This window comes from Rhinoraja longicauda, chromosome 10 (assembly GCF_053455715.1).
Source record: "Rhinoraja longicauda isolate Sanriku21f chromosome 10, sRhiLon1.1, whole genome shotgun sequence".
Taxonomy (NCBI): Eukaryota; Metazoa; Chordata; class Chondrichthyes; order Rajiformes; family Arhynchobatidae; genus Rhinoraja; species Rhinoraja longicauda.
Window position 1 is genome coordinate 58,657,029 of NC_135962.1, and position 18,459 is coordinate 58,675,487.

At 44.0% G+C, this 18,459-nt stretch overlaps 1 protein-coding gene across 3 annotated transcripts in view; it reads right to left on the reverse strand.

The window, feature by feature from the left end:
* LOC144597488 (ribosomal protein S6 kinase alpha-5) overlaps positions 1-18,459 on the reverse strand; it is a 167,778-nt gene that overhangs the window by 99,111 nt on the left and 50,208 nt on the right. The window lies entirely within an intron of this gene.

An 18,459-nucleotide genomic window follows, 5' to 3' on the forward strand; every position in this document is an offset into this window, starting at 1 on the left:
AAAAAAAACTTTGACTTTAATACAATGGTCCAGTATTTAAGGCAAAAAAGGAAAATTGCAAGTTTTGTTCTGGAGGCAGAGGTGAAGCTAAATTTCGACTGTCGTAGTGAGATGGACAAGTAGGCCCCTGTAAACCTGCAGCTAATAAACATTTGTGTAGGGAGGAACTGCAGATGCTGGTTTACACCAAACATAGGCACAAAATGCTGGAATAAATCAGCGGGACAGGCAGCATCTCTGGAGAGAAGGAATGGATGACATTTTGGGTCAAGACCCTTCAGTCTGAAGAAGGGTCTCAATCCGAAACGTCACCCATACCTGCTCTCCAGAGATGCTGAGTGACCGGCTGAGTTAATCCAGCATTTTGTGCCTATCTTCGCAAATAAACATTTAATAGTTCCGGCTCACGTCTTGCGCAGATGACAAATAAACACTCTTGAACCCTTGGTAGCCAACAAAACCCTGCTCATCGCTCCGACATTGAGAAATTCCAAAGACCAACACAATGTTAACCATCTCAACAAATCACCTACAACACAAAAACCTAACGTCAATTCCATGTTCAAGGACTCCTTACAACTTAAAGGATTCTAAACACCATTTGTACGAGATGTTGGTCGGGCTGCATTTGAAATATTTTCAACACCACAAATAAGCTAACAAGTAAATTGCACTCCTGAAATATTTTTTTTAAACCCAGAAATGGTGGAAATATGAAATAAAAACAGAAAATACTGGAAACACTCAGGTCAGGCAGTGTCTGTGCAATCAAAAAGAGGACTAATATTTCTAGTCAAAGACCCTTCGTGAGGGACTGTGCTCCTGCTGAGAGATTCCCAATCATTAAAAGTGAAAAGTCACTGATTAGAATTTCATTTAAAGTGAAAAGTCACTGATTAAAATTTCTATCCATGTTGAAGCTGAGTGTTATAAATCTGACCATAGGTACAAATCACTTGTAGTCATTTCTCAAAATGACTTTTAGTTTAGGAATTATGAAATGGTCAGAACAATCTCGTTATATCTGCACTTTGTTAACTAGGATTCCATAAATAAATCAGTTTAATTAATACCCAATGTTGCACTATCCACAGTGCCCTTTGTAACATGGATAACTTTAAACTTGGATTGACTGCAAGGAAACAATCTATGTTCGGCCACACTCTTCTCCATTGTAGACAATTTTCCATGGAAGCTGGGAAAGCAGATGCTAGTACATACAGTATGCCTGGACTGAATGCTGAAGGCACCATAAAAACAGGTCCAAAATAGCAGCAGGCACCACAAATGGGATGCACTTAGCTGGCTTTTTGTTAGAAAGCGCGCACAAAAACCTACCCGAAGGTAGTTCTGGTACTTTCAATGTCATGAGCTCTGGAATCTTAGTTACAGTGGAATGACTAAAGTTAAAGGAAAAGATTTAGTGAAAAGGGGGCATCATTAGGAGACTAATTACTACAAAGTATTTTTTTCCCAAACCCTGCTCACTGGTCAGGCAGAGCACAATATGGAGGAGGTAATTGAGGCAGGTACTATGACAACATTTAAAAGACATTTGGACAGGCACATGGATAGGAAAGGTTCAGAGGGATATGGACCAAATGCGGGCAGATGTGACTAGCGTCCCTTATCGTGTATCTATGCACTGTGAATGGATTGATTGTAATCATGTGTTGTCTTTCTGCTGACTGGTTAGCACGCCACAAAAGCTTTTCACTGTACCTCAGTACACGTGACAATAAACTAAACTGAACATGGGGCATCTTGGTCGACATGGGCAAGATGGGCCGAAGGGCCCGTTTCTGTGCTGTACGACACAACACTGTACTATCTTGACACCTCTTCATTTGGAGGATATCTTTATTATCTACATTTCTTTGTTGATTTGAGTTTGGATAAAGCCTTCAGCCTTTATTCTTACTCCCAAAATGCATGACTCCACACTTTGCTGCACTATATTCAATCTGCCACTTCTCTGCCCACTCTCCCAACCTGTCCAAGTCCTTCTGCAGAGTCCCTGCTTTCTCTACACTGCCTGTCATTCCACCTATTTTCGTATCATCCGCAAACTTGGCCACAAAGCCTTCAATCCCCTCGTCCAAATCATTAATACACAACGTGAAGAGTAGCGGCCCCAGCACCGAGCCCTGCGGAACTCCGCTAGTCACTGGCAACCAACCAGTAAAAGCCCCCTTTATTGCCACTCTGTCTTCTGCCATCCAGCCAGCCTGCTATCTATGCTAGTATCTGCCCTTTGATACCGTGGGTTCTCATCTTCCTTAGCAGCTTCACGTGTGGCACCTTAAAGGCTTTCTGAAAATGGGTGTTAATGAGTTCCCTAAAATCAATATTGTTAATAATGCTCCTGTTTAGAATAAGATACAGCAAAATATCATGACATGATAAATCTGTGAGGATGAATTTCACATCAAAATGAAAACATATGTACTGCATTTAAAAAAGCAGCTATGCAGAGATTAGGCATTTGGTTGAAAATTGATTTTATTACATTTTCCATTCTACCATGCACAGAAACTGATTTTTCATCTCGTTCACGAAGCTGTTTTGGTGTTACTAGGGCCACTTGTTGCTCATCGAACTTTAGGTCATCTGGCTTGTGTCAAATTTGGTTTGATTACATTCCCGTGTAATGTTACATTCCTGTGTAACATTTTAGGACATTTTGGAGCATTAAAGGGGTTGCACAAATATTTCATGAAGGTATTGCTTTAGTACTGTCTCATGTACCACGATACGGTGAAAAGCTTTGCTTGTGTGCCTTCCTGGCAAATCACACATACGTACATCAGGGTAGAGCAAGAGAGAGACAAAGAAATATACTGTCACAACTACAAATGAAAACAAGTGCAAGGGATGCGATGACTGGGAGCTCAGGAATTAGCATTCGAAATGTCCATTCTAGAGTCTGATAACAGTGGGGAAGATGCTGTTCATGAAACTGGTGGCACATTCTTGATCCAGGGCTTTGGAGGGGAGTTTGGATGGAGTTATGGAGTTCTGAGGCTGAGTACAGGACCAGGGAGATGGAGTCTGCCGTGGACAATAGACAATAGGTGCAGGAGGAGGCCATTCGGCCCTTCGAACCTGTTAGTGGCAGTAGGCACACTGTAGTGGATCTGGTTGTTTGGGAAAGCGGAGTTGATGAGCGCTATGATCAGCCTGTCGAAGCACTTCTTGATGACAGAACTGCTGGACGGGAGTCATTAAGGCTTGCTGCTTTGTCTTTCCCTCATCACTTGGATTCAAGTGATCTTCCTAAAGGAGGGGGGACCTCAGAATGAAAACAGGGAGAGGCTAAAGATGTCCACAGGTTTCAGTCTGAAGAAGGGCCTCGACCCGAAACGTCACCCATTCTTCTCTCCAGAGCTGCTGCCTGTCCCGCTGAGTTACTCCAGCATTTTGTGTCGATCTTTGGTTTAAACCAGCATCGGCAGTTCCTTCCTCCACTGGTTGAAGATATCACTACTGGTTCTTACAGCCTTTCTAGAGGCATTATACACAGATCATCCAAAACATTATGACCTGATGAGCCAAAACATTCTGACCACCTGCCTAGTATGCTGTTAGTCCTCCGTGTGCAGCCCCACACGCAGCAGGGTGCGATGCACTGTGTATTGTGACACATTCCTCCCGTGACCACCATTAAAATTTTCTGTGACTTGTGCCACAGTCGACCTTCTGTCGGTTCGGACCAGACGGGATAGCCTTCGTTGCCCTCGCGCATCGATGAGCCTTGGGCGCCCAACACCCTGTCGCCGGTTTGTGGTAAGTCCCTCCTCAGACCACTGTCGGTAGGTACTCACCACTGCTGACCGGGAGCACCCCACAAGCCTTGCCGTTTCAGAGATGCTCTGACCCAGTCGTCTGGCCATATCAATTTGGCCCTTGTCAAAGTCGCTCAGGTCTTTACTCCTGCCCATTTCTCCTGCATCCAACACATCAACATCAAGAACTGACTGTTCACTTGCTGCCTAATATATTCCACCCCATGACAGGTGCCATTGTAACAAGATAATCAATGTTATTCACTTCGCCTGTCAGTGGTCATAATGTTTTGGCTGATTGGTGTGAACATTAATGACTAATCAACCCATGGGCCTCAGAACTCTGAAGTGTTCAGGAAGGGATAAGAGAAACTTTCCATGCATTTTGTAGAAGTTACAGTGCAATGACAATTTGGGTACAGTGGCAAATGGTTACGTTACTTTAATAGCAATACACTTGATGCAGAGACTCGTTCAAATTCCACCGCACCACTACCAAATTTAAACCCATGAAAGTAAATGTAGAATCATAAACAGCAGTTGTGGTGACCAAGAGCAACGATCCATAAAAAACAAAACTGCCTTAGTGTAACTTTCTATAAACATTTATCACTCTGGTCACCGATTACTTTCAATTTCTGTAATGCATTAACATGGTAACATTTCCATGCTGCCATAGTGATCAATTAAAACTTAAAGAGTACAAACATTTATGAATAAATGCCTTGTGCACATCGCCATGCCATTGCTAACCAAACAGTCTGTCAAAACCGCCAATAGAGCATCTAATTTCTTACAGTATTTTTGAAGACATGCACAGGGAGAATGTGCAAACTTCAAACAGATAGCACCCATAGTCAGGATCAATCCCGGGTCTCTGGCGCTGTAAGGCAAGCAAATCTACCACTATGCCGCCCCAATGGGAATAGGCAACAAATATAGTGTAGGAAAGAACTGCAGATGCTGGTTTAAATCGAAGGTAGACACAAAATGCTGGAGTAACTCAGCGGGACAGGCAGCATCTCGGGAGAGAAGGAATGGGTGCCATTTCGGGTCGCGTCCCTTCTTCAGACTGATATCAGGGGAGGGGACGGGACAAAGATCCCCTGCCCCCTCCCCTGACACCAGTCTGAAGAAGGGTCATAGAATGTAGTCAGAGACAGGAAGACTAGTGGGAGAACTGTGAAGGGGGAGGGGATAGATAGAGAGGGAAAGCAAGGGCTATCTGAAGTAATAAATATAGCAACAAATAATAAATGAAGTAATAAATGGCAATAAATATAGGCCTGACCAAAAACAGTCAAATCCCCATAAAATGATTTTTTTGTTTTGTTTTTAAAGGATCAGGATTAGTTACAACTGCACAGTTGACAAGCCTCATGTTCTTTGAAACAGCATGTTGGGACATTGCCTCAACATTCCATCCAAGATTCAGTTGTGTATACCTGGTTGTACTTGCATATGGCTTGATTGTACACATGATTTGACTGGCTAGCATAAAATCAAAGTTTTTAACTGGATCTCAGTACATGTGATAGTACCAATACCCCTGGCAGTGCAAGTTTTTTCCTCGTATAGCAATGAAACCACAGCCCAAATTTCATGCCTCCGTGGCTGGACTAGAACTTAAACTCAAAATCCTCTCCCTCAGATGGAGGAGTGCTGCAAGCAGACAAAAAAGATGGCTGCCCAACAGTACATCTAATCATGTTGCCATCGAAAGACTATCGCTGGCGTACAAATTCAATGTGTAGGAAAAAAAACTTCAGAAAAGAAAAACTGCAGAAAGAAAACTGCAGAAAACTTCAGGTTTAAATCGAAGGCAGACACAAAATGCTGGAGTAACTCAGGGAGCATCTGGGGAGAGAAGGAATGGGTGACATTTCGGGTCAAGACCTTTCTTCAGACTGGTGTCAGGGGACGAGGCAGGGGATCTTTGTCCCGTCCCCTCCCGACATTAGTCTGAAGAAGGGTCTCGACCCGAAACATCACCTATTCCTTTTCTCCCCAGATGCTGCCTGACCCGCTGGGTTACTCCAGCATTTTGTGTCTGCCTTCAAAATCAATTTGTCTACTTATCTATATTCTGGATCAGTAGGCACACCGAGTTCTCGGGAAACAATACAGCAAGCTGTTCCAGCTAATATTTTTTTAAGAGGAACAGCATGGAGACAGGCTAGAACACACTAGACATCCTGCCAGAAAATAAGCAGAGCATAAGCCTTGCAGGGATTTTATTTAATCTCTTCGGTGTAAATGACTTTATATATAAATATTCTATGACCAAATCTCCTTAATTATTTACACATCTATTGATCTATATTAACACATCTTAGCTCATGAACATTGGCCCCACCTCAAAATAGAAACCAGGGTGTGAATTTCCTGCAAACGTGCTGACTCGACTCATAAAATTGAAACCAATTATTTTTTAAATACATGAGCACCTGGAGCCACTTCGATGAGGTGCAAATCAACTAATGCAGAAGTGTCAAAGTAATTTTCATTCTACGAATCCTGACAGTTTTTTTTCAAGCAAATGCTGGAAAAACTTAATCTTAGGGTCGGGACTCTTTAGTTAAAGACTTTAAATTCAAGAGCCTGAAGAAGGGTCCCGACCCGAAACGTCACTGATCCACGATCTTCAGAGATGCTGTCTTGCCCCTAGAGCTACTCCAGCAGTTTGTGTCCTATTTTGTTAATCAGCCTTTGCAGTTCCTTGCATCTACGATTTTTTCATGTAGCTCATCTGCAATCCCAAGAAGGTGAACAAATATCCTTCCTTCTCTCCCGAGATGCTGCCTGACCCACGGAGTTACTCCAGCATTTTGTGTCTACCAACAAATATTCAGAGCCTTAACTACAGAAGAGATCACCTTGGCCATCAGCAAGCAACCTTCATTTCTGTAATTGACGCCCTCATGAACATGTGGGATCTGTACAGTCAAGGAACAGTAAGAGAACCTGCATTCACAAACTAGTTTAAGGTCAAGCCAGGAAATTCACTGCATTTGATGACCTCAGCCGAGAAAAGCAGAAGGTACTAGGTTTCTTCAGGATTGCTGGCATTTCTGACTGCAAAAGTAAATTGCTGGAATATGCACAAGGGTATAGCATTAACAGGATCGTGCCAAGTCAGCAGGGATGTAACGAGGATGTAACGAGGAAAATGGACAGGGGAGAGCCAGTGGATGTAGTGTACCTGGACTTTCAGAAATCCTTCGACAAGGTCCCACATAGGAGACTAGTGGGCAAATAGGAGATTAGTGGGGATAAATTGGTCCATGTCAGAATGGCAGGCAGTTACTAGTGGGGTACCGCAAGACGCGATGCTGGGACCGCAGCTATTTACAATATACATTAATGACTTGGATGAAGGGATTAAAAGTACCATTAGCAAATTTATAGATGACACAAAGCTGGGTGGCAGTGTGAACTGTGAGGAAGATGCTATGAGGTTGCAGGGTGACTTGGACAGGTTGTGTGAGTGGGTGGATGCATGGCAGATGCAGTTTAATGTGGATAAATGCGAGGTTATCCACTTTGGAGGTAAGAGCAGGAAACCAGATTATTATCTGAATGGTGTCAAGTTAGGAAAAGAGGAAGTACAACGAGATCTGGGTGTCCTAGTTCATCAGTCACTGAAAGGAAGCATGCAGATACAGCAGGCAATGAAGAAAGCCCATGGAATGTTGGCCTTCATAACAAGAGGAGTTGAGTATTGGAGCAAAGAGGTCCTTCTGCAGTTGTACAGGGCCCTAGTGAGACCACACCTGGAGTATTGTGTGCAGTTTTGGTCTCCAAACTTGAGGAAGGACATTCTTGCTATTGAGGGAGTGCAGCGTAGGTTTACTAGGTTAATTCCCAGAATGGCGGGACTGTCGTACATTAAAAGACGGCGCAACTGGGCTTGTATACACTGGAATTTAGAAGGATGAAAGGGATATTGAAACATATAAGATTATTAAGGGATTGGACACGCTAGAGGCAGAAAACATGTTCCCGATGTTGGGGGAGTCCCGAACCAGGGGACACAGTTTAAGAATAAGGGGTAGGCCATTTAGAACGGAGATGAGGAAACACTTTTTTACTCAGAGAGTTGTGAAGCTGTGGAATTCTCTGCCTCAGAAGGCAGTCGAGGCCAATTCTCTGGATGCTTTCAAGAGAGAGTTAGATAGAGCTCTTAATGATAGCGGATTCAAGGGATCTGGGGAGAAGGCAGGAACGGGGTACTGATTGTGCATGATCAGCCATGTTCACGGTGAATGCCCTACTCCTGCACCTATTGTCTATTGGCATTCTACCTTAGACACAAAATGCTGGAGTAACTCAGCGGGTCAGGCAGCATCTCGGGAGAGAAGGAATGGGAGACGTTTCGGGTCGAGACCCTTCTTCAGTCTGAAGAAGTCTCGACCCTAAATGTCACCCATTCCTTCTCTCCCGAGATGCTGCCTGACCCGCTGAGTTACTCCAGCATTTTGTGTCAACCTTAGATTTAAACCAACATCTGCAGTTTTTTTCCTAGGCATTCTACCTTAACTGAAATGCAAAATACAAAGAGGCTACCCATCGTTTTTTGGGCCATCTGCTATGCCATATGTATATCTTACATGCATGGGCAGGGTCGGTACAAAGCAAGGGAGAAAATAAGAAAAGAAAACTGCAAATGTGAGAAATTTGAAATTAAAAAAATACACCCAGCAGGTCTGGCAGCATCTGTGGAAAGAGGAACAGTTAACATTTCAGGTCTGACAGGCTACTGACATAATAATCTGAATATGAATAGACTACATGGCTAACTGAAGTATACATGACAAATGGCTTTACAATTATAATGGGTGTAGCCCTGCCCCAGCCTCTGCAAACATGTGCTCGCACACACACACACACACACACACACACACACTTTGTACATTCACAAAGACTTAGCAGAATTACATAACCGAGTACGTACAAGAAGGAACTTCAGATACTGATTTAAACCGAAGGTAGACCCAAAATGCTGGAGTAACTCAGCGGGACGGACAGCATCTCTGGAGAGAAGGAATGGGTGACGTTTTGGGTCGAGACCCTTCTTCAGACTGAGGGGAGAGGGAGATACATAGATAAGGAAGTGTAAGGTGTGAGGGCGTGGACCTGGCATAGAATTAAGTAAAGTTGGGGCCCGTTGCAGGTGTGGGTGAGTGAGACCCGGAGCTGCAGGAGAGTCAGGGCAAGGGCCTGCTGGTGCCGGCACATCGCAGCCAGTGTGGAACGCCAGGGCACAGAAGGAGAACTGTTGCGAAAAGCGGCAGATCGACTGTCCGAGTTGGAATCCCCAAGGTCGAAGATGGAGGGGCAAGCAAGCACCGAGAAAACAAACGTGGCAGTGGTAGCGAGCCTGGGGTAAAACTTGGTCATAGAGTCAGAGAGCAGGGCCCTACACTTCCTGATCAAGGTATCTCCCTCTCCCCTGACATCAAGGTATCTCCGCCACCCATTCCCTCTCTCCAGAGATGCTGCCTGTCCCTCTGAGTTACTCCAGCATTTTGTGTCTACTAAGTATGTACACCCAGCATGAGGATGCCAAGTAATACTTCTGTTGCATCGACTTATTTGGAGTTGCCTTTCAATAGAGTCTATCCTCTAGACTCTATGTGCTGCACTCTGCAATATCATGCCTCGGTAGAAATGGGGTGAATGGATTCACCAGGCTGGATAGAAGGAGGTTGATGGGCTAGTTGGATAAATAGGTTAGAAGCCAGCCAGATGATCTTGGAACATGGGGGTCATACAGTACATTCACTTCAGGAGCCATCACACATGAGGACAAAGCAGGCAGGCAGCAGCTTGTGAAGCATGAACTGAACCAATGATTGTTTCTGTAGAAGTTGCAACCAGAAGAAAGGTCAGACACATCTTCGTTTATCTTAAAAGATTTTATTTTTTTTAAACTTACAGGATTGGAACAAGGCAAGTCATTTATAACAATTTCAAATGTTTTGTTGGATTTCTTCCTGACATATGAACAAATTGTAACAGGAGTTTCCATCCACCTGTAATTGAACCCACAGATGTAAATCATAAGGTAGACACAAAAAGCTGGAGTAACTCAGCGGGACAGGCAGCATCTCTGGAGAGAAGGAATGGGTGACCTTTCGGGTCGCATCTTCAAACTGATGTCAGGGGAGGGGGCGGGACAAAGATATATGTAGTCGGAGACAGGAAGACTAGGACGGGGAGAACTGGGAAGGGGGAGGAATTGAGGGGAAACGCAGGGACTATCTGAAGTTAGAGAAGTCAGTGTTCATACCGCTGGGGTATAAACTACCCAAGCGAAATATGAGGTGCTGTTCCTCCAATTTGCGCTTGGCCTCACTCTGGCAATGGAGGAGGCCCAGGACAGAAAGGTCAGATTGGGAATGGGAGGGGGAGTTAAGTGCTGAGCCACCGGGAGATCAGGTAGGTTAAGACGGACTGAAATCATAATATTTTATGACAACGTTAAACGGAGAATTTGAACAATGATTTACAGCAACAAAATATTTAATGAACAAGAATCAACTTTGGAAAGATGAATCAAACTAAAACATTACAAATGTTACAACTTTGCCAAACTTTGATAAGTTTAGTTAACCATTCTCAATCAAAAGGCTGCCACAGCAGTTTGGAATTGATGCAGATATCAAAGGAGGGGGAGCAAGGTGTTGATCATAGTCTTCCAGCCGACAGATTACCGCCCTCCCACTCCTTGATAAATAGTGGCTGAGACAAACACTATTATTCCCCTACTCACCTTGCGTTTAGCACCTTAACAAGTCAGCCTTCCATGATTATAGTCCAGTAAACTTTGAACCAGAGAAGTGCAGGAAAATAGGAAGTTGCCAGGCATTGAGTTAAAGGCTTGCAGATGATCAATGAGCAAAACTGCTTCTGAACCAGGGCTGCTACTGGCCTTGACATGATGAAGAGTCCAAGTTGCTTTGCGAATGCTGCACGTTCCTGCAGCTTTGTGTTACTTCACAAGTCTACAGCACAAAGCGATGCTGCCACTCGAGCTGAAAGCAGCAGGTGCTTGGTGCATGCATTCCACACTTCCGAGTCCTTGAAATACAACTCTGGTAATCAGCACATTGGACACAATCAGAACCTCCAGGACTTGGTAGGAGACTAGTTCACAGACCCACAAAAAATAAGCCTCAACATACATTGGAAGTTGCAACCAATCTGTGCTGCTGCCAGTTGACATACTGTGCTCTCACAATGCAGACACCACCTGCTACATTAGTTCTCTTGTAGCTCTGTTGCATATTTGTGCATTGCAGAATTAGTGGTGGCAGCTGTAAGAATCTCTGTGTTACTACCAATAGCTTCCAGAATTCTCAAACACATCGGCAAATACCTCTTTAGAACTGCTGCCTTGAACCATACCATTTGCTCAGTGGATATCTTTTTGCAGATTATTCCTCTACCGCTTCTGAATCTCACGCCTGGAAACCAGAGAACGTGCCAGGATGTGCTTGTTCGGTCCACTAAAGTGCAGCCACACATACCCGGTTGTCGAGAGCCGAGCTTTGTGATGGCATGACGGGGAGGCGAGAGGTCCACAACGTTATGCAGCTCCGGCTTTCCTTCACCCCTTCATCTCAATGGGGCCAAGTTGCATGATAAAGCTTAGCTCTGCATTTCCCAGGTTTATGAATAGCTATTCACCCCTCCCTCACCACCCCATTCTCACATTCCTCTTCCTCCTCGATGTATCCCTCATCGAGAGCAACTGTCTTCCTCTGCCTGGACTGTGGAAAGAAAATAAATATTAGCATGGGTGTCTTCGCTACTACTAGGATGCCTTTGAAGGAAGGGATGATTTGACACTTGTCCTGAAACAATGAGAGAACACACCTGGACAGGTTGTCGCCTGTGGCGTTATCCCTCCATCTTCCCTATTCCCTTCTATCAGTCCAAGTTCTAATGCAGTATCAAGTGGAAATATTTTTAGCAGAAAACGGAACACACCTCTGTAGGAAATTCCAGCCATCTGTTTTTTTGTGAAAAATCAATACCAATTGAAACTTTTACCACGGTCGGGAAATTATTCCAACTGCATAATCAAAAACAGGAAAAACAGCAATCAGATGAATAAACCGGTAATGGACTGGACAGAATCTTGGAAGTTAGGTATTCAGACCTATTGATTCAACAATGTCTTCAGCATCGTAAATTGTTTGAAAGCTCTTTCCAGCTGCTTCTAGTTGTGGAAGACGTGTTCCACGATCGAATGCTCTCGATTCCATTCTTCAGTGAAGATTTAGTGAGTGCTAGGAGCAATGATGTTCAAATAAATGTCATCACTAAAGTGGAGGCTCCCTCAGCCACTTGTTTATCCACCATAGGGATTGTACAGTTGCTCCTCAACTTACGACGGGGTTACGTTCCGATAAACCCGTCGTAAACCGAAAATATCGTAAGTTGAAAACACATTTAAATACACCTGATCACGTGACTGGAAGCAAGCTGCAGTTCGCTGCCATTGCCCAGCATTTGCACCATCGTAAAGTCGGAATATCGTAAGTCGAAGCATCGTAAGTTGAGGAGCATCTGTATTGTAATTTGCTTACGGACTTTTCACGTTGGTGGTAGAGGCTTTAGTTTCCAAACAGTACGACCAAATTAATGGTTCGAAGCAAATGCCAACTTTTGTGGGTTGAGAAAGAGGAGTACTGCAGGCATGTCGTGAATGAGTGCATTCATTTACTGTTAATACTACTAGTCTTCGCCAGAGAAATGCCGTTCCCGCGAGCCATTAGTGACAGAAATATTTTTTGGTTTGTACATGACACATCTATTTGTCTCATGGATTTGATGTTTATTAACACCAAATCACAAAACATCAAACTCTCTCGAAAACTGTTGTTTTCAGAATTTATCCGAAAAGTAAGTATCTACGATTTAACATAATACCATGCTTAAGTTGGACCCATTTAGTTTTATTTTACTTGATACTGAAATGAAAGAAAAAGTTTAATTACATTTTAGCAAGGCTCCCAAAGGGGGAATTATAGAAATAGCCTAATCCACCATTGGAGAAAAATAAATTTCTATTAGAGTCAATACAAAATTGGCCAACAGGAACTTGCTTTAGTTCTTATGAAGCACATACATTCAACTGTCAAGTCTGTAAGAAAGGTTCACATCATTCAGATAGACACAAAAAGCTGGAGTAAATCAGCGGGACAGGCAGCATCTCTGGAAAAAAGGAATGGGTGACGTTTCGGGTCGAGACCCTTGGCTGAAATCTAATTTACACTCGCTATTAACGGTTATTTATTCATCTCTGTGGATCTCTGACAAGGCCTGCATTTAATACCCTAGATGGTCGTGAGCTATCTTCTTGAGCTGCTGCACTCGTTCATGTGAAGGCACTCCAACAATGTCAGAGATCTGAAATAAGAACAGAAAATGCTGGAAGGGTTCAGCCTGTCAAGCAACACTTATGGAAAGAGAAAAAGTGTTACCGTTTCATCGTTCAAGATCCTTCATCAAATCTGGGAAAGTTAGACAACAAATTAGTTTCATGTTACCGGGAGGATGAGGAGAATGGATAAAGGGAATGTCTCAATAGGCTGAAAATATGGTGGGCTGAGTGATCTTGTTGTTTGAGTTGTATGATGACAGATTAATTGGAAAAATCAGAGCGAGAGAGAGAGAACAAAGGGGCACGCTAAAGTTGTGAAACACAGGTCACAGCTGGTGTTGAACCCTAAAACCAAATGGAGAATGCTGGAAATGTCCAGCAAATCACACAGTGACAACGGAGAGAGAAGGAATAACATCCATATTACAGATGGGAGACCTTACTGCACAACAGGCAATAGTGACAATTTCTTGCTCCACAGATGCCACCCAATCCACTGACATTTCCAGTCTCGTTTCGATTTCATACTTCAGCAATAGGTTTAACACCGGCAATTCACACAGGTGGGTGCCTCTTAGACAATAGACAATAGACAATAGGTGCAGGAGTAGGCCATTCAGCCCTTCGAGCCAGCACCGCCATTCAATGCGATCATGGCTGATCACTCAATCAGTACCCCGTTCCTGCCTTCTCCCCATACCCCCTCACTCCGCTATCTTCTTCTAGAACCATGGCTTTCCCTCCACCACAGTGAACAGAGGCTTTGAAAACATTTTTTGTACATGTTCTCACTCCTCTCCTACTGGATAGAACAAGAACAAAGTTCTTCTGATTTGCCACATTTTTCTGAAAGTGAATCTGCGGAAAGCAACTGGGCCTTTTTTCTGTAGGAAGGAACTGCAGATGCTCATTTACACCGAAGATAAGACACAAAATGCTGGAGTAAACTCAACAGAACAGGCATCATCTGACGTTTCCGGTCAGGTCCTTTTTTCTTCTGGGGCTGGAGGACATTGCAGCCTGACCTGCTGGGCATGTCTTCGTGCTCTGTTTTTGGCATTCCTACATTGCTCTGTCTCTGTTCCTGCTCTCTGTGCAGTAAGGTCACCCATCAGAATGAATTCAGTACAACAAAGGTTATTCCTCAGAAATACACAGGAATTACATGCAGGAAAAATGTTTCCGATGTTGGGGTAGTCCAGAACCAGGGGTCAGTTTTAAGAATAAGGGGTAGGCCATTTAGAAAACATGGAAAAATAGGTGCAGGATTAGGCCATTCGGCCCTTCAAGCCAGCACTGCCATTCAATCTGATCATGGCTGAACATTCAAAATCAGTACCCCATTCCTGCTTTTTCCCCATATCCCTTGATTCCTTTAGCACAAAGAGCTAAATCTAACTCTCATTTGAAAACATCCAGTGAATTCGCCTCCACTGCCTTCTGTGGCACAGATTTCCACAGATTCACAACTCTCTGGGTGAATCTCATCCAGAAGGCAGTGGAGGCCAATTCTCTGAATGCATTCAAGAGAGAGCTAGATAGAGCTCTTAAGGATAGCGGAGTCAGGGGGTATGGGAGAAGGCAGGAACGGGGTACTGATTGAGAATGATCAGCCATGATCACATTGAATGGCGGTGCTGGCTCGAAGGGACGGATGGCCTGTTCCTGCACCTATTGTCTATTGAAAAAGGTTTTCCTCATCTCAGTCCTAAATGGCCTACCCCTTATTCTTAAACTGTGACTCCTGGTTCTGGACTCCCCCAACATCGGGAATTGTTTTCCTGCATCTAGCCTGTCCAATCCTTTAAAAATGTTATATGTTCCTATAAGATCCCCTCTCATCCTTCTAAATTCCAGTGAATACAAGCCCAGTCGACCCATTCTTTCATCATATGTCAGTCTCGCCATCTCGGGAAATAACCCAGTGAACCGTCGCTGCACTCCCTCAATAGCAATGTCCTTCCTCAAATTAGGAGACCAAAATTGCACACAATACTCCAGATGCGTTCTCACCAGGGCCCTGTACAACTGCAGCTGGGCCTCCTTGCTCCGAAACTTAAATCCTCTCGCAATGCTTTCTTCACTGCCTGCTGTACCTGCATGCTTACTTTCAGTGACCGATGTACAAGCATACCCAGGTCTCTTTGCACCTCCCCTTTTCCTAATCTGACACCATTCAGATAATGTGTAAGAAAGAACTGCAGATGATGGTTTAAATCGATGTCAGGGGAGTGGGGCTACTCCCCTGACATCAGTCTGAAGAAGGGTCTCGACCCGAAACGTCACCCATTCCTTCTCTCCAGAAATGCTGCCTGTCTCACTGACTTACTTCAGCATTTTGTGTCTACCTACCATTCAGATAATAATCTGCCTTCCTGTTCTTGCCACCAAAATGGATAATCTCACATTTATCCACATTATACTGCATCTGCCATGCATCTGCCCACCACTCACACAACATATTTATGTTACCCTGCAGCCTCATAGAATTTCCTTGCAGCTCACACTGCCACCCAGTTTTGTATCATTTGCAAACTTGGAGATGTTACATTTAATTCCCTCGTCGAGATCGTTAATATATATTGTAAATAACTGGGGTCCCAGCACCGAGCCTTGCGGCACCCCACTTTAGTCACTGCCTGCCATTCTGAAAAGGACACGTTAATTCGTACTCTTTATTTCCTGTCAGCCAACCAGTTCTCTATCCATGTCCATACCCTACCCTCAATACCATGTGCTCTAACTTTGCACACTAATCTCTTAGGACTGAGATGAGGAAATACTTTTTCATCCAGAGAGTTGTGAATCTGTGGAATTCTCTGCCACAGAAGGCGGTGGAGGCCAATTCACTGGATGTTTTTAAGAGAGAGTTAGATTTACTGTAGCTCTTGTGGCTAAAGGAATGAAGGGATATGAGGAAAAAGCAGGAACGGGTACTGATTTTGGATGATCAGCCATGATCATATTGAATGGCTCGAAGGTACGAATGGCCTACTCCTGCACTTATTTTCGATGTTTCTATCTAATCTTAATTGCATATCCTTTCAGTCCTTTCTCCCTCATGCATTTAGCTGCTTTTTCTCTTTGTTATTCTGTTTCTGATAGAAAGCTTCACATTCCAACCACTCTATGGTTAAAATGTTTTTTTTCCTGAATTCCATTTTGGATTCCTAACCTTGGAACTAATGATGACCATCTTATTGTGTTAGAAGGAACTGCACATGCTGGTTTAAACCAAAGACAGACACAAAAAGCTGAAGGAACTGTCGTTACCCGAAACATCACCCATTCCTTCTCTCCAGACATGCTGCCTGTCCCACTAAGTTACTCCAGCTTTTTATGACCATCTTATTGTTATGATCCCCAGTTTTGGATACCACTACAAAATGAATACTTTTGCCATATCTGTCCTAGCAACAATATTCTTGTTCAGATCTTCATATGTTTACAAAAGGTCAACAACGGACAGAAACTCAATAGTACACAAGCTTTATTGTACTTCTGCAAGAATGCCCAGGAGCATATTTTATAGCAACAATGAAAATTATGTTCTCAAAATGGTAGTGTATACCAGCAAAGACCAAATAGACATCAACATAAAAATTCCACCAAATGCCTGCAAATAGTTCTGGAATTACAGCAAACAGGAATTACGAAATAAGGAATTAAGAGTCGGCATTAGGAATTAAGAGTCCAGTTACTAAATTAATCAGACAGCAAATATGAAGGGGGGGGGGGAGTACATATACAACCTCTCAATGCTGCTCACAGTGCAGATTATGACAATCAACAGACTGCATTTTGATTTATAACTACCTTACGTGTAAACAATGTCACATGATTCGTGGAGAGGTCTGACACAAATCACTTCACAGTATGCAGGGTTAAAATCATTTCTATATACTAAAACTCTCGTTTGTTTGTTTGTTCCTGAACTATAGCCAAAACGGTACACGATAGCGCCACAATTTTAGGTCCACCTTACTCACCGTCATCCCTTTGGTGCTAATGGAAGAGGTTTCATTGAAATCGGTGTTATATTTTTAAAGTTATTCACATTTTAAAGTTTAAATCTATCTCCTAGGAAGGGAGGGGGGAGGGAGAGAGGGAGGAAGGGGGGGGGGAGGAGGGAGGATAAGGGGGGTTGAGGGGATGCAATGGAGGGGGAGGGGAAGGGGGGGAGGAGAAGGGGAGGGGGGGAGAGGGAGAGGGGAGGAGGGAGGGGGGAGGAAGGGGAGGGGGAGGAGAGGATGCTGCACCAATGCAGGAGAGGTTTGGGCCCTCCGGGTCCACTTGGTCTAGTCAGATTATAAAAGTACAGAAACAGACCCTTTGCTGACGCTAATTCCTATCTATGATAATCTCATTGGCCTACATTAGGCTTTTATCTCTCTCACTCTTTCCCTAGCCAAGCACCCATCCAAGTTGTAATTGTATTTGTCTTCATTCCCTCCTCAGGCAGCTTGCTCCAGGTACTTACCATTCTCAGTGGAAAAAAAACAAATCCCTCAGATCTCCAGCAATGTTGCTCAATCCAATAGGATGGCAATAGAGAACATAGAAAAATACAGAATTGCAGATACTGGTTTGCAAATAAAACAAAGTGCTGGAGTGACCCAAAGGGTCAGGCAGCATCTCTTGAGAAAATGGATAGGTGATTAGATTAGAGATACAGCGCGGAAACAGGCCCTTCGGCCCACCAGGTCCGCGCCGACCAGCGATCCCCCCACACTAACGCTATCCTAAACCCACTAGGGACAAATTTACATTTATAAAAGCCAATTAACCTACAAACCTGTACGCCTTTGGAGTGTGGGAGGAAACCGAAGATCTCGGAGAAAACCCACGCAGATCACAGGGAGAACGTACAAACTCCGAACAGACAGCACCCATAATCAGGATGGAACCCGGGTCTCCAGCGCTGCATTCGTTGTAAGGCAGCAACTCTACCGTTGCACCACCGTGGCCGCCCGGTGACGAGAGAATCCAGCAAATCTCAACCGTGAAAGTGGGCCTCAACCTTATTCCAGCCAGCAGCAACCACTCAGCGCCTGAAAGCGAGATTAAGCTTCTTAACAGAAGTATGGATTTTGGGGACAGACTGACTTTGTTAGTGCCAAAACAACGGTTTCCTTGTAGAAACTTCGCCACTCTCACATTGACATTACAACGTCACTCATACAGAGGGTTCCACATGAACTAATTACAGCGTGGGCTAAATGCCAGAGACAACTGCAGAACTGCACTCAAGAGAAGAAAGGAGGAGAAAAAAACCTGAAG